General features: G+C 43.0%; 1 protein-coding gene across 1 annotated transcript in view; it reads left to right on the forward strand.

Annotated features, from left to right (window-relative positions):
- The window catches only part of CCBE1 (collagen and calcium binding EGF domains 1), a 550252-nt gene that overhangs the window by 145260 nt on the left and 379927 nt on the right, over positions 1–25065 (forward strand). The window lies entirely within an intron of this gene.

A 25065-nucleotide genomic window follows, 5' to 3' on the forward strand; every position in this document is an offset into this window, starting at 1 on the left:
GCCGCTCGAGGGAGAAGAGGAGAAGCTACTGTCAAAAAAGCTATACAGGGAGATCGGTGCTTTTAACTGCCACCACTGCCACACCGATCATCTGTGAGGCTGCCCTGCCTCCCTGCTGAGCTTGTGCCTGAACCGATACTACAGGTATCGGATTAGGCATCTGAGCATTTGCGTGAGCACTGATACTCATGCAAATGCTTGGTATTGGCACCGATACCAATACTAGTATCGGTGTCGGTGCATCCCTAGTATATACCATACATGGTCATTCCCTGTGGAGGTTGGAAATCACTGTAGTAGGCAAGGCTGCTACTGTGATTGCCGAGTGGCTGCTCTGCTGCTTAGTGAATTCTGATCGGTAGAGAAGGGGGCAGTGACCTCATAATCCCCACTTCGTCCAATTTAGAAAATTCTTTGCACTCATTGAGAAAATGCAAATCTGTTCTCTAAATGGCACCTGTACGGAGTGAGCAACATTTTGTGTGCACTAAGCAGCGGGACAGCCACATGGCAGGGAAGCAGGAGCTGGTGGTGACGAGTATAGTAGCAATACCTGCTACAGTGATTTTCAGCTTTCACGGGGATCGGCCTGATATGGCACATACATACTTACATTCGTCCAAGCTGGAATATAATTATGTATAAATATCCATACCTAAATTTCAGCTTCAAATCTGCAGAGGGGAACAAAATCATAAACACATATCCAACCAGTGCCCCTTTTGTTCCAAGCTGGACCAATGTAACAATGCAAAAATACCTATACCCGAATTTTACAATTTAAAGTTTATCTCTAGCAAAACTTTTTTTTTTTATGGCTTTTATAGATGATTATAGCCAATAAATAAAGATCTATATCGAGGAATCAAGACCTCCTTCCTCCTGCTGGTGATCCCTATAGTGACATAGAGATCTATGTAGTGGAAACTGGACTTCCTTCCTTCTGTTAGTGATCTCTCTAGTGATAACTGAAGATCTATATAGAGGAATCAGGACCTCCTTCCTTCTGCTGGTGACCCCTCTAGTGATAAATAAAGATCTATGTAGTGGAAACTGGACTTCCTTCCTTCTGCTGGTGATCTCTCTACTGATCTATATAGAAGAATCGAGACCTCCTTCCTCCTGCTGGTGATCTCTCTATTAATAACTAAAGATCTATATAGAGGAATTAGGACCTCCTTCCTCCTACTGGTGATCTCTCTATTGATAACTAAAGATCTATATAGAGGAATCAGGACCTCCTTATTCCTGCTGGTGATCCCTTTACTTATAATTAAAGATCTATATAGGGGAATCAGCACCTGTTTCCTCCTGCTGGTGACCCTTCTAGTGATAAAAATAGATCTATATATTATAGAGAAATCAGGGCCTCCTTCCTTCTGCTGGTGACCCCTCTAGAGATAATTAAAGATCTATATAGGGGAATCAAGAGCTCCCTCCTCCTGCTGGTGATCCCTTTAGTGATAACTAAAGGTCTATAGCCACTCGCTGTCCATGGAAATGCTGACACTTCCCACATACAAGTAAAAATCAGCATTTTTTTAACAGAAAATGCTTTACAACATTTTATTTTTTTTAATGACATTTGGGCAGCGATTTATCAAATGCAAATTTTCAGGACTTTCAAGTTTTTCTTTCCTGTGTTCATTCTTGGGAGATTTTTCTTAATTTCCTGTTGTGTAGACAGACCAAGCAAGAGAAAATCTAGAGGATCTATCCAAAATGGAAATCCACACTTAGAAAGTTGTTATCCCTATTAAAAGGTTTCCCCTCACCTCTTTATTTACTGGAGCCTGGAGGAAAAACCCCATATTAAGCTGGCCATACATCAGCATCATTTTGGTCAAAAATTTTGGAACCATTTTTGGAACGTTTGCTCAACTTTCTAATAGTTGGTGGAGATAAATGAATGTTTGGATGTTTTTTTTTAACAGATGCTATTTAAACTGTGAATGTGTTGTTTGTTTTTGTTTGGGAAGGAAAAATCATACATATTGTTATGAAACCTCCTTAAAATATAATCAAAGGAAAACTATTTTTTTTTAGTTTTGGATGGAGTGGAGAGGGATTAGAACACCTGTCAGTTTTCATTACTGTCTGTGCCCCCGTTAGGGAGATTCATCCTCTCTATTTGTCCTGTTTACCATTATCATCGAAAGAAAATCCCCAATTTTGGGTTGTCCCCAGAAAAGTAAGGCCGCGTACACACGGGCGGACTGTCTGGCCAACTAAGTCCGTCAGACAATCCGACAGACAGTCCGTCCTACTTTTGAATGAACGGACTTGACCACACACGACGAACAGACAGTCCGCTGAAAGCTTGCGCGATGACGTGTACGGCACGTACGACGGGACTAGAAATACGACGTCCAATACACTGCAATGCAACCTTCGGCCGTGTAAATCCTTTCTGAGCATGCGCCATACTTAGTCCGTCGAACTAGCCTACTCACGAGCGGACTGTCCGCTGAAACCAAGTTTGGACGGACAATATTACGGAAATTCCTAAAGACTTAGTCCGCCAGACTGTCCGCTGAAAAAGTCCGCTGAAGCCCACACACGAGCGGATTGTCCGCTGAAACACGTTTCAGCGGACCAAGTCCGTCAGACAGTCCGCCCGTGTGTACGCGGCCTAAGAAAGGGGAAATCTTCCAATGGGGACACCAGTTCTGGTGACCTGCCCCCAAGGAATTCACTTTATTTAGTTCTACTTTAATATGTCTGACATTCCAAGTGGAGGGTTTGAATACAATTTTAAGTGCTTTTGTACAAATGATGTTGACTCGATGATGGCAAGATGGAATGATTTGATTAACAACTTTTCCAGAGTTCCCGTAAAAATGTTAAAACTAATGCCGCGTACACACGAGTGGACTGTATGGCTTACTTAGTTCGTCATACAATCCGACAGACAGTCCGTCGTACTTTCCACTGAACGGACTTGACCACACACGGATGCACAAACAGTCCGTCGAAAGCTTGCGCGATGAAGTGTACAGCACGTACGACGGGAGTAGAAATAGGAAGTCCAATACACAGCAAAGCACCCTTCCGCCGTGTAAATCCTTTCTGGGCATGCGCCATTCTTAGTCCGTCGAACTAGCATACTGACGAGCGGATTGTCCGCTGAAACCAAAGTACGACGGACAGAATTTCGAAAAATCCGAAATTCTTAGTACGCCGGACTGCACGCTGAAAAAGTCCGCTGAAGCCCACACACGAGCGGACTTTCCGCTGAAATGTGTTTCGACGGACTAAGTACGCCATACAGTCCGCCCGTGTGTACGCAGCATAAGTTCTACAGTAGTATGGTCAACTTAAAGAAAAATTCCAGGTATGAATATTTTTACATAATTGGGTCCAGCTTGGACCAATGTAATATGTATATACCATATACTATTATAGATTCCCCCTAGAAGTTGGAATTCACTTTAGTAGGCACTACTACTAAAGAGATCTCCAACAACTTCTGGGTGCTGTGCTGCTTACTAAACACTGGAGGTTTTCCATTCACTATAGGTGCCATTCAGAGAACGCTTTGCATTTTCTCAGTGAATGCAAATTTTTCTCTGATTGAATAAGGTGGAGAGATGGGTGTGGTGTGATGCCCTCCACCTCATCCAATCAGAGAATGCTTTGCATTTATTAAGAAAATGCTAAATGTTTTCTGACTGGCGCCCGTGCCTAGCAGGCAACCTCCTGTGTCCAGTAAGCCGCTGGAACCCGCTCAACACGGGACCCGGATGTCACTGGAGTAGCGATGCCTATCATAGTGATTTACAACTTCCAGGGGGATCCCACAGGTGTGCTATATGCATCGTTACAATGTTCCATCTGGACCAATGTAATTATGTAAAAATATGTATATCTGGAATTCTTTTTGAAATTAGGTATAAAGCAAACTTGTTATTTTTACAGAATGAGCAAAGTAGAGGCATTCTTTTTTACAGCTATGATTTGTTTGGATGTAAAGAATTTCCAGCAGACAGACACATTTTCTTGCAATTAAATACACCTGATCCCTGGCAAAGCAATAGGGCTGAAAGATGATGTGCAGACACCAATGCATTGCCTAAAGCTGGCCATATACATATAGATAGACATACCTTGGGATTATACTGTATAAATCTAAGCCCTTGTACACACGTTCGGACATTCCGACGGAAAATGTCCGATCAGACCGTGTTGTCGGATAATCCGACCGTGTGTGGGCTTCATCGGACTGTTTCCGTCGGAATATCCGACCGACAAAGTTTTAGAGCTGGGCTGTAAAACTTTCCGACAACATGATTCGATCGGACTTTGTCCGATCGTTTGTAGAGAATTCCGATTGGACAAAGTGCCACGCATGCTCAGATCAAATTCCTAGACCAAAGCTATTGGCTACTAGCCTGAACGTAGTCCAGTCGTAACTAAATAACGTCATCATGTTACGAACGATCAGATTTTCTGACAACTTTGTCCGACCATGTGTATGCGACACCAGTTTCGGACAAAATCCGACGGATTTTGTTGTCAGAATGTCCGACCGGGTGTACAAGGACTAACAGATTCCTTTATTAAGGCTTCACATGGCAGATGGATGAATCTCCTGCTATAGCTATTTTACTCTGTCAAAATACCCAAACAACAACTGCAACTGACTGGTTACAACCACTATTCAGATGGCAATTTTTTTGTCCATCTCCTTTGATTTTTTGGCCAGAATTTCACTGCTTGCATGTTCAGGCTTATTAATTGCACAGCTACTTGGACTACTTAACCTTCACTAACCCTATTAGCACTGAATGTGAACTGCATAAAGTACCACTGAAAGATAAGCCATCATTATCAGATTGCATCCTGACACGGGTTAAAGGTCACTTTATACAATCCTCCTTTGCCATTCACCTTTTTATTACACTCTGGTTAGCGTTCCTCCTTTTTTTTTATCATTTGAACACACACCTATTTCTAAGTGAACAATTTTATGTCTATTTGTTCAAAAATATATGACTGTATACCTTTTTTATTTTAACTTATAGCTGTACTTATAGTTGTAGCCTTAAAACCAAAGTGCCATTATGCTATGTGTGAAATCTGCTTTTCTGTTAATAAATGTGAATAAATCCACAAGAAATTGATTACTAAGTATTTGGTATGGAAATAGGAGCCACCACGGTTCACACCTATTATGGTTCCCACCCTTCCATTTGCTATTTAGGGCAGTGGCTATTGACCTGTGAGGTATCGGGGGCTCAAATGCAGGCTCTAATGTCAAAGACTGTAGGCTTACTAAAGGGAAAAACAAATCGTGGGGGTGTTTTGCATGGGTGTTTAGCGACTGGAGAGATGCTGTAGAAGACAGAGACTAGGGATATGATACAGGTGTTGTTGGAGGCTGGAGACATGTTAAAGAAGACAGTTGGAGACTAAAGACATTATACAGGTCTGGTTGTAGACTGGAGACATGTTAATGGAAACAGATAGAGACTAGGGACATGATACAGGTGTGGTTGGAAACTGGAGACATGTTGTAAGAGACCAAGACTAGGACCTGATACAGGTGTGGCTGAAGACTGGAGACCCGCTGTAGGAGACGGAGACTAGAGATATGATATAGGTGTAGTTGGAGGCTGCAGACATGCTGAAGAAGACAGTTGGAGACTAAAGACATTATACAGGTGTGGTTGGAGACTGAAGACATGTTGAAGGAGACAGAGACTAGGAACATGATACAGGTGTGGTTGGAGACTGGAGACATGCTGTAGGAGACAGAGACTAGGAACGTGATACAGGTGTGGTTGGAGACTGGAGACATGCTGTAGGAGACAGAGACTAGGAACATGATACAGGTGTGGTTGGAGACTGGAGACATGCTGTAGGAGACAGAGACTAGGAACGTGGTACAGGTGTGGTTGGAGACTGGAGACATGCTGTAGGAGACAGAGACTAGGAACGTGATACAGGTGTGGTTGGAGACTGGAGACATGCTGTAGGAGACAGAGACTAGGAACGTGATACAGGTGTGGTTGGAGATTGGAGAGATACTGTAGGAGACAGAGACTAGGAACGTGATACAGGTGTGGTTGGAGACTGGAGACATGCTGTAGGAGACAGAGACTAGGAACATGATACAGGTGTGGTTGGAGACTGGAGACATGCTGTAGGAGACAGAGACTAGGAACGTGGTACAGGTGTGGTTGGAGACTGGAGACATGCTGTAGGAGACAGAGACTAGGAACGTGGTACAGGTGTGGTTGGAGACTGGAGACATACTGTAGGAGACAGAGACTAGGAACATGATACAGGTGTGGTTGGAGACTGGAGACATGCTGTAGGAGACAGAGACTAGGAACGTGGTACAGGTGTGGTTGGAGACTGGAGACATGCTGTAGGAGACAGAGACTAGGAACGTGATACAGGTGTGGTTGGAGATTGGAGACATACTGTAGGAGACAGAGACTAGGAACATGATACAGGTGTGGTTGGAGATTGGAGACATGTTGTAGGAGACAGAGACTATGGATATGATATAGGTGTGATTGGAGAGTGGAGACATTCTGTAGGAGACTGAGACTAGGAACACGATACAGGTGTGGTTGGAGACTGGAGACATGCTATAGGTGACAGTTAGAGATTAGGGACATGATACAGGTATGGTTGGAGACTGGAGACATGCTATAGGAGACAGTTAGAGATTAGGGACATGATACAGGTATGGTTGGAGACTGGAGACATGCTATAGGAGACAGTTAGAGATTAGGGACATGATACAGGTATGGTTGGAGACTGGAGACACGCTGTAAAAAAAAACAAAGACTGGAGACATGATACAGGTGTGGTTGGAGACTGAGGTCCAATGGCCATTAGCAGAAATTGAAAAATATAATGTCTACATGTCACCCTAGGATAACATTTAAATACTGGCGATTGGCTGCTGAGGCAGGAGCACTGTCAAATGGGAAAGGACACATGGTCCCCCATACCATAAAGTCCTCCTATGTAAGCCCTTGTACACACGATCAGAGATTCCGACGGAATGTGTCCGATCGGAGCGTTTTGTCGGATATTCCGACTGTGTGTGGTCTGCATTGGACTGTTTCCGTCGGACCAAATTTTCCAACTTGCCGGAAATATTTTCCGACAAAATGCTCCGATCGGACATACTCCGATCATGTGTAGAGAATTCCGATCGGACAAAGTGCCACGCATGCTCAGATCAAATTCCTACATCAAAGCTATTGGCTACTAGCCTGAACGTAGTCCCATCGTAACTAAATAACGTCATCACGTTCTGAAAGATCGGATTTTCCAACAACTTTGTCCGACCGTGTGTATGCAACAGTTTCGGACAAGATCCGTCGGATTTTTGGTTGTCGGAATCTCCGACCGTGTGTACAAGGGCTTAGACTTGTTGAGAAAGAAAAGAAGTATGGATAGGTAAGTTTACCTTGCTGGGGAGTGGGGGAGAACACTATCAGGAGAGACTGTCACTCTTCCCTGAATTGGCAATGTACAGGGTCTCTTTAAGAAAATACAGTTTTCACTTTTTTTAGTGCCACTGATCCAAAAATTGTGCAATAAATGTTGACTCTTGTAGTCTCCGTTGGAGGCGCATGTAACAGGGTGACAACACAGGAAAGCAATTGGGGGGACAAGGACACAGCATTTTCAGATTTCACCCTATACCAGGAAGTGCCCGGGCAAGGACTTTCATGGCAGGATTACTAGGTCTTATTTAAATGAATTAAAAAGACTAAAAAAAAAAAAGTTTACGTTGAACACATTACAGCTTATATGCCATTTTAACAACTAAGTGTAGATCCACTTTAAGCAGAAAACTCACATTTTACGAATTTACGTTTTTTTTTTTGGAAATTGGTTTGAGGATATGTTGTGTGGGTAGTTTAGATGCAAGCAGCCCTCATCTAAGTACTTTTATTCACTGACTCATCAGGTATTAAATCATCAGACTTGTAGCTGTTATCAGTGTCCACACTTGGCATTAGATTTTTCTGTTATCCGAAACATCCTCGTCCCATCTGTTTCTGCCTATGTATACATGTTGCCCTGTTAGAATGTCTTCTAGCATTAGATTTAGAACACTAAGTTTGATTTAGGAAGCCCTCAGTGATGCGGGTGAGTCATTCATCATTGCTGCACACTCCCTTCTGCGCCTCCTTCACACTGACCATAACCTGTACCTCTTCCCCCTCCTGCAACCTCCTCCTGCTCTGGAATTCAAAGTAATGTAAAGCCAGGCTCCCCTGTGCAAAGGAGATGCTGGTGTATTTACAGAACCTACCTTACAGATGTCCTCAGATGGGGCTCCCCACAGGGCTGCACTCTACGATATTATATTTCCATAGATAAGAGAGGAAAAGTAATGGAAAATGCTGTTGTGGTTTGCAGTAATCTATACTGGAATGAAAAAAACTGGCGAAGTTTGATTCGCTGGAGCTTCAGTATACTCATTGGGAAGTTCACGAGCCCCGAAGCTTGCAGTGAACCCCGTCAAAGTCTATGGGAGGCAGATTTTTTTTGTCTGCCTGTTATCAAGGCTTATTTTCAGGCTATTTAAAAAAAATGGTATAGGGAGATGGGCATTGCCATGGGAGACAAGTATAAATGCAAAAACATTTTAAAAAATATCATTCAGAGCAGGGGCGGACTGACAACTAATGGGGCCTCTGGGCAATCAGAGATTATGGGGCCACACAGTAGACACAAACACACACACACACACAGTATACAATCACACAGTATACACAGACATGGTTCTATTGGCTGAGAAGGTACTGGAGAGGTGGGGCAGCTATAATCTCAGGATTTTTAGACCAAAAGGATGTCGGTAAGGGACATTTCAGAAACAGATGTAAAAAAATAAAACACTATTTTTTACATACTGTCCCTGGTTTACTGAGGCTGGCAACCCTGATGGGGTCCTCTAGTGGCATGGGGCCCTCGGGCAGTGCCCGAGTGGCCCAATGGTCAGTCCGCCCCTGATTCAGAGGGAAGAGGGCCTTTTCATGCCACTTAAAGAGAAATATTGAAACTACACAAATCCTTTCAGTAGCACACTAGGGAGATATATTGAAGCTATATGTGAAGTTATGAAACAGTAAGACAAACCCTTCCTTAAAATAATGAAAAAAAGGGTGTGGGGGTTAACCTTAAAGGTTATGTAAAGGTAAAAAAAAATGTCATGCTTACCTCCTCTGTGCAGTTGGTTTCCCACAGAGTGGCCCTGATCCTCCTCTTCTTGGCTCCCTCAGCGGTGATCCCGTCTGCCCCTCTTCTCAAGTGCCCCATTGGAGAGCCACTCTACCTTGGGGCACTCAAGGCACATAATGCATTAAGGTGAAAAACCTTGAGGGTTTACAACCCGTTTAAACTTCCCACCAGGTCTTATCGAAAAGGCGAGCGTGCAGTTCTTTTTTCAGACCACATGCTTTTCAAAATTAAAAGGGGGCAGCAAAGTCTTTCCCACTGCAAGGCACCTTGTCCCCATTCCCCCACAACCTGTACATCAAAAGGGATGCCCCACAGTGGCAGCCCTTCCATACAGGGAGCAGGGGCGCCGCCCCCCTAATCCATGCGCCCGGCCCCTAATCTACATATAGGGCGCCTGATGCTCAGATTTCACTGGGGTCTTTTTTAAGCACGTGATTAGAGCCAGAGGCTTCAAAAAAGGGGGGAGGAGAAGAGGAAGGGGTGGTCAACCGTATCAAAGGCAGCCCACTCCATTGCTTGACAATGGCGAATTAATATTCGCTATTGCCTTCCTGATTCTACTCCTCGGCAATCAGGAAGCAAGTCTTAAGACCCGATTGGCCAAGAGGAGAAGCGATCGTATTGGCCGCCGAGGGAAGGAGGAGGGAAGGACACAAGGGTGAAGCTGCCGAGGAGGAGGAGATGGGGTAAGTGCAGGACAGGTGGGGGGGTTGAGCGACCGGAGAGTGTCTTGTTTGCCACCCCCCCAAAATATACAGCATCAGCCACCACTGGATGCTGGGGTTTGTGAGGGAGACTTCTGGAACATACTTTTATAATAAGTGAGCCATAGATATCCGCTGCCCCTATGAGAATGTGAGCACACACCAAAGTCCTTTATTTAAAACAATAAATAAATAATGCCTGACATAAATCTATCCTCAGTCACGTTCTCCAGTGCCGTAGCTCCAGGGTCAGTCACAATGATCAGTTGCCACAACGGCCTGCCACCCAACAATGGTGATACATCAGCACGGCAAGCCACATGTTGAAGCTTATAAGAGATTTTAGTGACTTGTTTGCATCTACTTTTAAGAGTAACTCCACTTTTGTTAAGGAAAAAAAAAACATTCCCCTCTGGGTGATCTATGTACATCGCAAGGATTTTAACAAACTTTGTTGCAGATTCCTACCTTTTTGTTATTCTGAATAAATCCCTGTGTGTTCCTCTGTGCTCATGTGCGGAGTGAGTCTAATGGGGTGGTTTCGTAATTATCAGACAGCTGCTGCAGAATCAGGGCTCTAATGAAGGAAGTGGCAGGGTCTGCATCCCTTTAGACGTTACTTCCTTTTTGTTGCAGGGGATGCCAAAAATCTGACTTGTATCTTAATGCAGTCTTCTGGGAAAATTAGTGAGCCAATCATGCAAGCAGGAAATTATGTTTCTAGGGGACACATTCTATGCACAGAACACCTCCAAGTAGCCATATTGTATTGTGCTTTAGAGAAAATTACAGCGGCTGCAGATTGAAGAGGAAAGGTAATTTTTAATAACATTCAATTACAATATGACTTGTGTCACAATTGTATATGCTATATATATTTTTTTTTTTTGGAGTTACTCTTTAAATCATATAGAGAGTGTAAACCAAGTTGGCTGTCTATTTTAATTATGAGCGTGTAATACGGGAACATGCGATGGTGCATAGGTGGTTACCAAACAGGAAGGTCCATCCAAGCCTATAGACCACATTCTTAAGCCCCATACACACAATCGGTCTTTCCGACGCTGTTGTCGGTAAATCCGTCCGTGTATACGCTCTATTGGACAACTGTTGTCGGACTTTCCGCCAACAAATGTTGGATAGCAGGTTCTCAAATTTTCCACCAACAAATGTATGTTGTCAGATTTTCCGAGTGTGTGTACACAAGTCCATCGGACAAAAATCCACAAATACGCATGCTCGGAAGCAAGGACGAGCCAGAAGCGGTCGGTCTTGTAAACTAGCCTTCGTAATGGAGAATTAACATTCGTGACGTGGAAAATTATGAAATCTTGAAATGCAGCGCACAATTCTCTTCTTCTTTAATGGGATAATAATGAAGCTGCTTTGCTGGTGATACTGATGGAGTTATTGCAAGCTAATTTTCAAATGCTTTTTTTTCTACTGACATCAAGAATAATATTATTATGTTTTTATTTTTTTTATTTGGGCAAGTTACCACAACACCATTATCTCGTAGTTTTTAAGAACAAAGATACAACTATGTTGGTGTCTCTTGTCAATTTTCCATTGTATTTTTTTAAATGTAACTGCCACTTCCAAACTGTCATTTGAAGTAAAACACATAGGCCTCTTTCACACGGGGCGGATCAGTAATGATCTGCCCCGTGAAGATCCGCTCGCTCAGCGGGGATCGCTCCGTTGTCCCCGCTGAGCCGGCTGCGGACAGGGCGGTCTCTGCACACTGTGCGGGGACCGCCCTGTCAGCTCTCCGCTCTCCTCTATGGGGATCGGATGAGCACGGACCGTCTGTCCGTGTTCGTCCGATCCGCTCTGCAGACGGATAGAAAAATAGGATTTTCCTCCGTCTGCAGAATCGGACTGTTGAGGAGGCGGAGGAAATCGGGTGTCTGCGGATGTTCATCCGCAGACACCCGCTATCCCATAGGGATGAATGTATGTCCGTATTTCATCCGCAAACGGATGGATGAAATACGGACATATCGTCCGCATGTGTGAAAGGGGCCTTAGCCAAGTATTATTCTACACTATTTGTTTATTGTGCATTAAAAAAAGAAAACAAATAAAATTAGACATGCTATCTGCCAATAGAACGTAACCAAAAAGTGAATTTTCTGCATCCAAAAATATAGAAAATATACCAAATCAAATCATTATTATTCAACCAAAAAAATTATGTCAAAGCAATAACTCCAAGGCCAATAATAAATAACACGTTATCTCCTCCAATTCCGCAAGATGTCTGGTTGACGAACGGCCATTCAGAAATGAACTGAAAAGCACGAAATGAAAAGTGAGAACTGAAAAGCACTAAATGAAAAATGCGAAAAGAAAAGTGTGAATCAACACTCACCAAACTTCCACTAACACATAACTAGCGGAAGGAGCCCAAAGGGTGGTGCTAAAGAGCTGAAAAAACACGTACGTCTAGTACCTCACTAGGTTCGTAATTGTTGGCCAACAATTGTGTGGCCGTGTGTATGCAAGACAAGTTTGGGCCAAAATTCCACGGTTTTGTTGGCCAACAATCCGATCGTGTGTTCGAGGCATTACTCATAAACATCGACTTAATTCACAGTGATGAGGTTAATAGCTTGAATATACCATGTGATAAGAATTTAGAAACCAAAAAAAATTCTAGTTAACCTTTTGGCTCTTAGCGGGAGTCAGAGGTCTGTTGCAACAAGCAGTTTTACGCAGTTCAGAATTAAAACATGTAACAGAATATTCACTTTTAATTTATTTGCATTTTTTTATTTGTATGTTGGCTGAGCATTGCTCAATAATGTGATTGTATGTTCTTTTCCAATGAAATCAGTTCAAGTATCTGAATTCATGAGCTATTACATCATAAGGCTGTAAATAACTTTATTTCAATAATGCTGTCTTTCCTGCCGTCACTTGTCTTGAAGCCCTTCTGCCTACCTGTACATATCTGGATCTTCCGAAGCAACTCACTTCTAGAATGTCTAAATAAGAGAAACCTGATAAAAGAGATTATTTTGTTATGCCATTGCTAGGCACTCAACCTCGAAAAAAGCAATGACTGATGTATCAGGAGTCAGGACTGCTTCTATTAAAGTGTTTCTACTCTTGCAGAGCAAATTAACAGGTTTTATAGGGTGCCCTCACACTGGCAGTTTTAACAATGCCCAGACACGGTTGACCCCCTTGGTCCGGTTCGCTTGTTTTGTATGAGTGCGCCAAGCCACGCACGGCATGGGTTAAGTGTACCATGCCCAGGATAAATGGGTGGCTTTTTAGCAGCGGTTCACTTCAGTCTGTCTAATGTGTACACCTTTCTTGTAATAGTGAAGCTTGATCACACTCCATCGCCACTCTATTGGACCTTTTAAAGTGGTAATAAATGCAAGCTCTAACTATTGGTAAAAATGTTCCCTCCATCCTCCTCCTATCTACTGTATCTTGCAAGCCCTGCATAACGAAGATCGGTGTACTTACCTTTTTTAATCCGGTCTGGTCACATGATTCGTCATCTCTGGCTCCCTGCGTAAAAGGGCGCTTGAAAACAGCTGTGAATTCCCAGAGTCATGATGTCACCCATAGGCTCCCCGTAGCCCAGCCACTGTCAGTACTCCCTCCACTCCCCTGCAGAAGCTGCTCTCTGCCAAAGGGAAGCTGGAGCTGTGAGATCACACGATTGGACTGGGCCGAATTTTAAATAGGTAAGTACACAGATCTTTTTTTCTACAGAGTGTGCAAAAAAAATAGGAAAAGGGCTGAGGGAAAAATTTTAAGAGTAGTTATGCCGCATACACACGATCGGACTTTCGACAGCAAAGGTCGGACGGAACGAATCCGTCGGACAATTCGATCATGTGTGTGGGCTCCATCGGACCTTTGCTGTCCAAAAATCTGACGGACTTTAGAAATAGAACATGTTTCAAATTTTTCGGCCAGAACTCCGCCGGACCCAGTTCCTATCGAGAAATCCGTTGGTGTGTATGCTAGTCCGACGGGCAAAAAAGGAAGCTAGGGCAGCTATTGGCTACTGGCTATGAACTTCCTTATTCTAGTCAGGTTGTGCGTCATCATGTTCAAATCCATCGGACTTTGGTGTGATTGTGTGTGGCCAAGTCCGTTCATTTGGAAAGTCCTTCGGAACTCCGCCAAAAGTCCGTCGGGAAGACCGTCGGACCTAGTCCGTCGAAAAGTCCGGTCCTGTGTAAGATCCTAGGGAATACAGAGCAGCAGGAAATAAGGTGTTTTTCGGGATTCACAGATTCCTTCCTCAAGGTGACACAGACCACAAGAGTGGTTTTGCACGGTGCCATCAGCTTCGTTCATTACAAGCACCCATAAGTTGCACTGCTAGTTGCAGTGCTTGCAAGTGCAGCCAGTATGACTTCTCATGCAATTTTGCTTGTTCTGCATTACATAGGAATCTTCCCGACAGGACTGTGACGTCACAACCAATGATGCAGAAGATTGACCTAAGATAATTATAAATCTTACCTTATCTAACTTTTTTCTTACAGGAATTTTATGAATGTACAAGATAGTAATAGTAATTTATACCGTGGGATGAGACCCTGGCAGCATAAGCATTTGCTTTTCAATCCAAAGCCCACATTAATGTGATAGATGCCCTTACTGACCAATATAGAGGTGAGAGGGATGATACCCCAAAGGAAACAACCTTGACACCACAGCACTGAGAGATACTTGAGAAACCAAACGGACAGTAGTGGGTAGTAGCTCTCAATGAAGACTGTTGTGCAATGTCCTCTTGAGATTGGGGAATCTTGAAATAGGATGAAGAAAACAAAAGGGCCCAAAGGCCTAGTGCATTACCATCAATACTTTATTAGGGAATAAAAACCAATGAGTGCATACTGAGAAAAGTCAATGATTACACCACTGTTGTACTTAAACCCAGGTAACAATATGGTCTTCCAGGTGATGGAACTCCATCTCCTGGAAGACCATATTGCTACATGGGGTTATGTAACACTTTTTGGCTTTTGTGAGTATGCGCTCATTGGTTTTCATTTTCTAATAAAGTGTTGATGGTAATGCACCAGGCCAGGGGTCTCCAAACTTTCTAAACAATGGGCCAGTTTACTAGGGGGGGCCTGACTGTGGCCACTGGAAGTAGACAGTGTCTCTCCATCAGAGGGAGTAAACAATGCCCCATGGTATCAGTGACAGGAATTGTGTCCCATCATTGGTGTCATTGAGTGGGAAGAATTATGCCCCATCATTGGTGTTACTAGCAGGAAGGAACTGTGCCCCATCATTGGTGTTATTGATATGCATTTTGCCCCTTGGTTGATGTCAGTGGGGAAAATGACGCTCCATTGTTGTTGTCAGAGGTTGAAATACTGCCCCGAGTGTCTGATAAAAGCAAGAAAAGGGACAAATTCAGCCCCGTTTGGAGATCACTGCACTTGCACCCTTTTGTTTTGTTTTGTTCAGGTGAGAGGGATGGGTCAACTTCAGTTAAAAAATGCAGAGTAATAATATTACTTATCTAGCTGCCATTGATTTCTAATAATCCAGTTCAAGATAAGTCTATCTATTGTGATTAGGCCATTCCTATATTATATTTAGTACCAGCAAAGTTTATGTGCTGATCCTTACTGAGAAACCCTACTGAAGATTTATGTCTAATTGAAGCCTAACACTGAATCTGCATCAAATGACTTGTTATATGATCGAAGAAATGTGGTCAAGAGAAACTTCAAAATAGAGAAATCGTCCAGTGTATCCTCAATACTTGAGGCTTGCAGATACCTTGAACAGACTGCTAACAGATGTGTTAAAACCTGCTGGAAAAAATGAAAGTAATTGGAAGCGGTGTAGGTCTATCATGAGAAGAAGCTATTAATATGCGGTATGGCAGGACCAGATGGGGCTGTGATCGTTCTATTTTGCGGCTCCATATTTCTAATATTGGGAAGGTTCGTCAGAGTTAATGCTCAGGTGAGTAATAGGCATTTAAGTGAAATAATATGAAGCTTAAAGTTAATAATCTGTAGCATCCAGCCAAGGAAAGGCCCGTAGCACGCGGAGGAAGAAAGATCAGACAAGGCGTTCTGGAACTCATCAGGATGGGTGTAAATTGTGTGGAGCGGAGCGGTATTATAACTGAATTTTAGCAGAAACTTCATAGAAGACATCTGGAAAGCATCTCCATCCAGCGTACTTGTATGTATTATCTGTATCAGATCCTGATCCTCCATGTGATCCTTCCCGCTTTAAAGGGATCACGGGTCTTTAGTGTGTAGGAGAAATCAGCAGCTAAGTCTGTACCAGATACAGTATCATCTGTCTCCAAATTAGCAAGGGTTTTGCTGTGGTTGTAGCTGGGACCCCAAGAGGAAGGTGATACAGTTGGCCACACCTAACTATTTTCTGTAGGCTTCAAAGGAATACCCAGTAAAACAAACAAAACTCAGAAATGTTAAAGAGTACCTGTATAGAACTAAAAGCAACTAAAGTGATTCTAGAGGAAGTAAAAAATGAAAGCCAATATTGACTCGAAAGGAGCTTAGGTTTCAAAAAAGAAGGGAGAGAAGCAGGATGATACTGGGATAAAACTTTGGAGGACCATCACCCTAAACACACAATTGATTAGAGTAGACAAAGAACTAGGGACTTTCTAGGATGCCACCAAAACACATAATTTCTCCACATGGATGAAAAAATTAATATTTCCAGATTTATTAATCATATCATATAAAAGTCTGACCTATGACATATGAAGAATCACATATGATGCACAATACAATATGTATCTATTTATATATTACAGTTACTTATATAGCTCCATCAATTTACGCAGTGCTTTCTATATATGGTGTGTATATTTTTTTTCAAAATTATCACTCTTTTTTTTGTTTATAGCGCAAAAAATAAAAACCACAGAGGTGATCAAATACCACCAAAAGAAATCTCTATTTGTGGGGAAAAAAGGACGTAAATTTTGTTTCGGTATAACATCGCACGACCACGCAATTGTCAGTTAAAGTGACACAGTGTCGAATCGCAAAAAGTGCTCAGGTCAGGAAGGGGGTAAAATCTTCTGGGGCTGAATGTTAAGTTATTTTGAGGGGACAGCAAATGTACACTGTTATGCAAGCTGTACACTCACTACTTTACATTGTAGCAAAGTGTCATTTCTTCAGTGTTGTCACATGAAAAGATAGAAGAAAATATTTGCAAAAATGTGAGGGGTGTACTCACTTTTGTGAGATACTGTATATATAATAAAAAATACACGAAGTGCAATAAAAGGGTTAATATGAAAGTTCATATACCTCACTGTGTCCTGACCCAGATCACAGTGTTTCACAGTAAACAATTAAAAATATAATTTAAAATAATTCATTAAATCATGCCAAAGGTGTCTATTTGATACAATATTAAATAAAAGTGGCAGTTCACTAAAACATGCCCAAAATATCTATCCGGTTCATTAAGTTAGGGTGACTGTGTCAGATAATCATGCAGCAAGTGTTGATAGTTGATCCACACAAGGCGATGGCATATAGCAGGGATATGCAATTAGTGGACCTCCAGCTGTTGCAAAACTACAAGTCCCATCATGCCTCTGCCTCTGGGTGTCATGCTTGTGGCTGTCAGAGTCTTGCTATGCCTCATGGGAATTGTAGTTCTGCAACAGCTGGAGGTCCGCTAATTGCATATCCCTGGCATATAGTATATATATATCTATAGATATATATCTATAGATATATATATTGTGACAGAGCGAGGCTCTGTCCCTGTGAAATTGGAGGAAAGAGGGATCTCCAACCCTGTGTCCAGGTCTTGGTGATAATGAGCAGGGTGTGTGCCCAGCTGCACACAGCCCATATAACGAAGGGGCTGTTGGGAGTAGAGTGTGAGGGATGGTGGAGTGGAGTAGCTTGCTGCTGTGCATGTCCAAAGAGCCCAAAGCTGTGTGCGTTGAAGGGTTGAAGCTGTGTGCATCCAAAGAGCCCAAAGCTGTGTGCATTGAAGGGTTGAAGCTGTGTGCATCCAAGGAGTCCAAAGCTGTGTATTGAAGGGTTGAAGCTGTGTGCGTCCAAGGAGCCTAAGACTGTGTGTATCCAAGCAGCTCATTTGAGGGGCAAGTACCTATAGCAGCACTACTGCTGAAGAGTAGCCAGGTGGGCTAGCATTTTCATTTGGATTGTGTGTATTTAATTTAAGATTGGAGTGGGATTCCTGGATGGACTATTTTGTTTTTCCTTTTAATAAACGTGGGCTACCAGGCCCTTAACTATAAACTCCTGCCTGATGTGGACTGAAAAATGCCTCTAACCACTTGAGCTAAACACCCCAATCACAAGATATATATATATATATATATATATATATATATATATATATATAGTACATTCACATCACTCCCTGCCCTCAAGAAGCTTACAATCCAAGGTCCCAAACTCACATTCATACATACACATCCTAGGGCCAATTCAGACAGGAACCATTTATCCTACCAGCTTGTCTTTGGTGTGTGATAGGAAACTGGAGTACCCGGAGGAAACACACACAGGCGCAGGGAGAATATTCTTTTTAACACACTACAAAGACCATTTATATATTTGCATTATACTGAGTTTCCCCATTTCACAGGTAACAGATTGCGATCAACGCATTTTGTAGATAGTGCCACATCAGCAGGTGCTGGCAGTGAAAGGGCTAGAAGATATCCATGCAAACCCACTGATCTCACAATAGTGGTCACAATTAGTATAGGGTATCATATGGTTAGAGCAATCTAAAGCAGGCCAACGACGGATCAATATTTGGCCAGTTCAACAGGAACCAGACAAATTTCGATCCATGTATGGGCAAGCTGGTTGCTCTGAAGTTGATCCATCAATTGACTTCAGTAAAACCAGCCCATTATATTTTTTTTCATGCGATCACTTGATAGTGGCTATAGCCACAAGCAGTCATCGTTGTATTTTGACAGTTGGGAAACCTCCCATTGTCAGAATACATTACGATAGCCTTGCAGGAGGGATTCCCCCATCAACACAGTCAGTGAAATTGAGCAATTTCCTTTCCTTAAACCCATTTAGCGTGGGGATTGGGGATCGAGCCTTTTTTTTTTGTCGTTCAACCTACTGGTTGAAGGAAAACAAATAAATCATCTATGGGCTGCTTTAAGGATAGAGAGGTCCAGAATATTATGTAGTTCTGTCACAAAATGGTAATGTTGGGGAGGACCTCCTCCCTTCGCCATCCACAGAGTAGAAATGAGCCCAAAGGGCACATGTCGTATATTGTATACAAGTAACTCAGTAGCTATTTCCTTGATGACGAAAGTGCATCCTAATGCCGCGTACACACAAGCGGACTTCTCGTCGGATTGAACTCCGAAGGACTTTTCGACGGCGTTCTGATGGAGTTCCGCCGAGAAGGACTTGCCTACACCCGATCACACCAAAGTCCGATAGGTTAGAACGTGATGACGTACGACGGGACTAGAAAAAGGAAGTTCAATAGCCAGTAGCCAATAGCTGCCCTTGCATCGTTTTTGGTCGGTACAGCATACAGATGAGCGATTTTCTCGATAGGAACTGGTTCCGGGAGAGTTGCGGCGGAAAGATTTGAAACATGTTCTATTTCTAGGTCCGTCAGAATTTAAAAAAATAAAAAGTCAGATGAAGCCCACACACAATCATAATGTCCGACAGAATGATTCCGTCTGACCTTTTCTGCCGGAAAGTCCGGTTCTGTGTACAGGACATTAGATTGCTGAACCATATGATTCCATAAATTAAAAAAATCCATTTAATGATGTATTATTGATTGGTGATTACTGAGCTGCAACAATTTACTGTAGGACTTTTATGTCTGCCTTGAGTTCAGCTTTAAAGTGGACTACAGAACACATCCACCTTTTCTCTTCTCAATGGCATGTGTTCTGTAGTGTGCGTGAAGTAAATATGTACCTGGTAAGAGTCTAGTACAGGCAGAGAACACAAGAAATTATCAGCTCATTCGATTACTTGCAGGATCAACAGGTATTTTTTTGAAATTTAAAAATGTATCTAGGATTTTTAAGGTGCTAAATTAGAATAAGATTATTTATAAAAAGTAGAAATGTATTCAAGCAATAAAAACAAACAAAACAAAAGGTAGATATTGATATTACAGTACTAATACATGTGCTGACTGATTTCATCTCTACATGTTTCGCCTTGGTAATTGGCTTCTTCAGGAGATTTAATGACTTAAAATGATTTCAGATTTAAATGATATCAGGCACAGTGAGCACTAGAAATAAACTGATTTTTTAGACAATCAACAGTCTCAGCAATATCAGAAATATATAACACAAATTTAACAAATTAGAAAAATATTAATCGATTGGATAAATGCACTGTGCATTTGTGTGTGTTTGGGGGGGGGGGGGGGGATTGTTAGTGCTGGCTTTGGGCAGTGTGAAAGAGAGTGTAACAGACACAGCTTAGACAACTGCAGCCAGCAACCCTGCTGGGAAGCAATAGTCCGGCCTGAATAATGTGTCTGGGTTTCAGGCAGTCTGAAACCCGGGTGCATGGTTTCAAACCCGAACTGTCTGGGTGAATTCTAGACAGGTGGCAACCCTACTCCAATTATGGGCTTAAAAAGAAAAAAAAACTCTTTGAAATCTATGTGCCGGTGCCCCGCATAGATATTAGGGGCCAGCACATGGAGATTAGGGGGGGGGGCGGTGCCCCGGTGCCCCTAATGGACTGGCCGCCGCTGCTGGCCAAGCAGAATTACAAATCTTTTGCTGGTAAGACACTATGGCAGAGGTCTCAAACTGGTGGCCCTCCAGCTGTTGTGAAACTACAAGTCCCATTATGCCTGTGGGAGTCATGCTTGTAACTGTCAGCCTTGCAATGCCTCATGGGACTTGTAGTTATGCAAACAGCTGGAGGCCACCAGTTTGAAACCCCTGCACTATGGAGTCTATGTATTAAACATTTCACGTGCTGATGTCTAAAACATTCTCACGGGCACAACGGATGCTCATTTGTAATATGATTATCTCCTGTGATTGCCAGCGCCATCTGGTGGCCATATGGTCATGTGGAAAAAATGAATAGGCTGAAAGGAGGAGAGGACAGAGAGATGAGCTCATCCAGTCTCTTGCTGCTCTTCCACTGTCCAGTTACAGACAGGGGGAGGGACAATTTGTACAGATAATACAAATCTATTGGAAGATAAAATATATCCCTCTATATATGTATTCTGTGTATTTAGGGAGTTGGAATTCTCCTTTAAAGCTGTCCCCCATTAAGGATTTTGCAACAGTTCTACAAGTGACCTGTCAGGCATATAAACATTTAATAATCTACGCCTGTATTATGTTGATTTGTTACGGACCCCCACATTGACCCCTTCAATCTCTAAGATAAACAGTGACAAGCAAATCATTTTCTGCTCATATTTCGGCGTTCAGTCTTTTTTTTTTATATGTGATTTTTCTGTTACTGTCAACATTTACACAAACTTTTAAATGGGCTTTCTAGCCGCCTCCATCCCGTCCTCTGAACTCACTGTAACACTTGGCTAATGAGCCGTCTTCTGCTTGTGTTATCCCTACATTAGCCAACTTCCCGTCACTTTATCTGGGATTTAGCACAGCTTTCTCTAAAAGGACTCTGAAACAAAATCCTCCACCATGAACTCTTCAATCCAATTAGTATTTATGACAGCACTTCAGTTTGCTCTGTGCTGATGTCAGCGACTCCGTCTGAACAGCGCAGGCTGGATGGTTGTCTTCCCGGAGCTTTCGGGGACAAAAAGTGCATTTTAGAGCACTGCACTTCACAAGGACATCCATATGGAATGACCCTTCTGTGTTGCACGATTCAGACATAAAGGTTTTCTAAATTAATAAACTCCCCATGCTTAACCCAAGGCATCCCATTCAGGCTGTGGTAAGGTTAGGTGCTGCGGCTGTGGCTCCTGTAAGCCCTTAAAGAGGAAGTAAAGCCAAACTAAAATAAAAGAAAAAATAGACCCTGCAAGGCAATGGCATAATGAGCTAGTATGCATAGCATACTAGCTCATTATGAATAACTTACCTGAGATGGAAGCCCCTGAAGCAACCCTCATTGTCCTCCTCCGACGCCGGCATCTATCTCTTAGCGACTTCCAGGTATCATGCCTCAGGCGCTGTGATTGGTCGGAGCCGCGGTGACGTCACTCCCGCGCATGCGTGCAGGAGCCGCCGCTAACGACATCATCGCCATTAGCAGCAACATGCTCAGTGCGACTGCGTGACGCTGTTTATGGCACATGCGCCATAGACAGTGGTGCCTGTCTTGGCAGAGAGGAGCAGCAGTCATGGATCAATTAGTGAGGTGTATTAGTCTAGCAGGATTAATAGTGTCTTGGATCAGTGGAGTGCCCCATCTTTGGTGCAAGTGGGAGGAATTGCACCCCATCATTGGTGTCAATGGGAGGAATAGTGCCTTGTATCAGAGGGATGAATAGAGTCCTATCATTGGTGTCAGTGGGAGGAATAGAGCCCCATCATTGGTGTCAGTGGAAAGAATAGTGCCCCATCATTGGTGTCAGTGGGAGGAATAGAGTCCCATCATTGGTGTCAGTGGGAGGAATAGTGCCCCATCATTGGTGTCAGTGGAAGGAATAGAGCCCCATCATTGGTGTCAGTGGAAGGAATAGAGCCCCATCATTGGTGTCAGTGGGGGGAATAGAGCCCCATCATTGGTGTCAGTGGAAGGAATAGAGCCCCATCATTGGTGTCAGTGGGGGGAATAGAGCCCCATCTTTGGTGTCAGTGGGAGGAATAATGCCTCATCTTTGATGTAAGTGGCAAAAATACAGTGCCTTGAAAAAAGTATTCATACTCCTTGAATTTTTCTACATTTTGTCATGTTGCAACCAAAAACGTAAATGTATTTTATTGGGATTTTATGTGATAGACCCACACAAAGTGGCACATAATTGTGAAATGTAAGGAAAATGATAAATGGTTTTCAATTTTTTTTACAAATAAATATATAAAAAGTGTGGTGTGCATTTGTATTCAGCCCTCCTGTGTCAATACTTTGTAGAATCACCTCTCTCTGCAATTACAGCTGCAAGTCTTTTTGGGGATGTCTCTACCAGCTTTGCACATCTAGAGAGTGACATTTTTGCCCATTTTTCTTTGCAAAATATCAATTGGATTTATGTCTGGACTTTGACTGGGCCATTCTAACACATGGATATCCTTTGATCTACCTTTAGGGAAAAAAGTATTTGATCCCCTGATGATTTTGTATGTTTGCCCACTGACAAAGAAATGATCAGTCTATAATGTTAATGGTAGCTTTATTTTAACAGTGAGAGACAGAATGACAACACAAATATCCAGAAAAACACATTTCAAAAACAATATGAATTGATTTGTATTTTAATGAGTGAAATAAGTATTTGTCCCCTTTGCAAAACATGACTTAAGTGGAGGGCCACCCTGAAAAAAAAAAAATATTAAAAATTACAAAAAAAAAAAATGAAATTTTTTTTTTTTTTTTACTTACCAGAAATGCCTGTTGCTAGGCACATAATCCTAATCTTCCTCTTCCTCCTCCACGTCGCGTTGTCTTCTGGGTAATGGGTCGCACAGACAGTTCCCAGAACACAGCGCGTCCCATTCACAAAGTGCTGCGCGACTCGCGCATGCGCAGTAGGAAACGGGCAGTGAAGCCGTAAGGCTCCACTGCCTGTTTCCCTTAGAAGGAATGGTGGCGCCGGGACCCGAGAGCCGAGGGACGGGTCGGCCTCGGGCGGCTGACATCGCGGGCGACCTGGACAGGTAAGTGCTTATTAAGTCAGCAGCTGCAGTGTTTGCAGCTGCTGACTTTTAATTTTTTTTTTTTTTTTAAACGGCCCTCCTCTTTAGTACTTGGGTAGCAAAACCCTTGTTTTTGGCGAACAGAGGTCAGATGTTTCTTGTAGTTGGCCACCAGGTTTGCACACATCTCAGAAGGGTTTTGTCACACTCCTCTTTGCAGATCCTCTCAAAGTCATTAAGGTGTCAAGGCTGATGTTTGGTAACCTCCTGCTCCCTCCACATAGTTTCTAATAATGGGATTAAGGTCTGGAGACTGGCTAGGCCACTCCAGGACCTTGAAGCGCTTCTTCTTAAGCCACTCCTTTGTTGCCTTGGCCGTGTGTTTTGGGTCATTGTCATGATAGAATAGCCATCCACGACCCATTTTCAATGCCCTGGCTGAGGGAAGGAGGTTCTCTCCCAAGATTTGGTGGTACATGGCTCCGTTCATCGTCCCTTTGAAGTGGTGAAGTTGTCCTGTCCCCTTAGCAGAAACCCCCCACCCCCCAGCATAATGTTTCCACCTCCATGTTTGACGGTGGGGATGGTGTTCTTGGGGTCATGGGCAGCATTCCTCCTCCTCCAAACACAGCGAGTTGAGTTGATGCCAAAGAGCTTGATTTTGGTCTCATCACACACAACACTTTCACCCAGTTCTCATCTGAATCATTCAGATGTTCATTAGCAAACTTCAGGGCCTGTACATGTGCTTTCCTGAGCAGGGAGACCTTGTGGGCGCTGCAGGATTTCAGTCCTTCGCAGAATAGTATGTTACCAATTGTTTTCTTGGTGACTATGGTCCCAGCTGCCTTGAGATCATTGACAAGATTCTCCCGTGTGGTTCTGGCCTGATTCCTCACCGTTCTCATGATCATGAAACTCTATATGGTGAGATCTTGCATGGAGCCCCAGACCGAGGGAGATCGACAGTTATTTTGTGTTTCTTCCATTTCCGAATAATCGCACCAACTGTTGTCACCCTCTCACCAAGCTGCTTGCCGATGATCTTGTAGCCTATTCCAGCCTTGTGTAGATCTACAATCTTGTCCCTGACATCCTTGGACAGCTCTTTGGTATAGGCCATGGTGGAGAGATTGAAATTTCATTGATTGATTGTTTCTGTGGACAGGTGTCTTTTATACAGGTAATAAACTGCGTTTAGGAGCACTCCCTTTAAGAGAGTGCTGTAATTTCAGCTCGTTACCTATAGAAGGTAACTGGGAGCCAGAACTCTTGCTGATTGATAGGGGATTAAATACTTATTTCACTCATTAAAATGCAAATCAATTTATAACTTTTTTTAAA

This window comes from Lithobates pipiens, unplaced genomic scaffold (assembly GCF_037356315.1).
Source record: "Lithobates pipiens isolate NorthernLeopardFrog02 unplaced genomic scaffold, aLitPip1_a1.2 Scaffold_3, whole genome shotgun sequence".
NCBI lineage: Eukaryota > Metazoa > Chordata > Amphibia > Anura > Ranidae > Lithobates > Lithobates pipiens.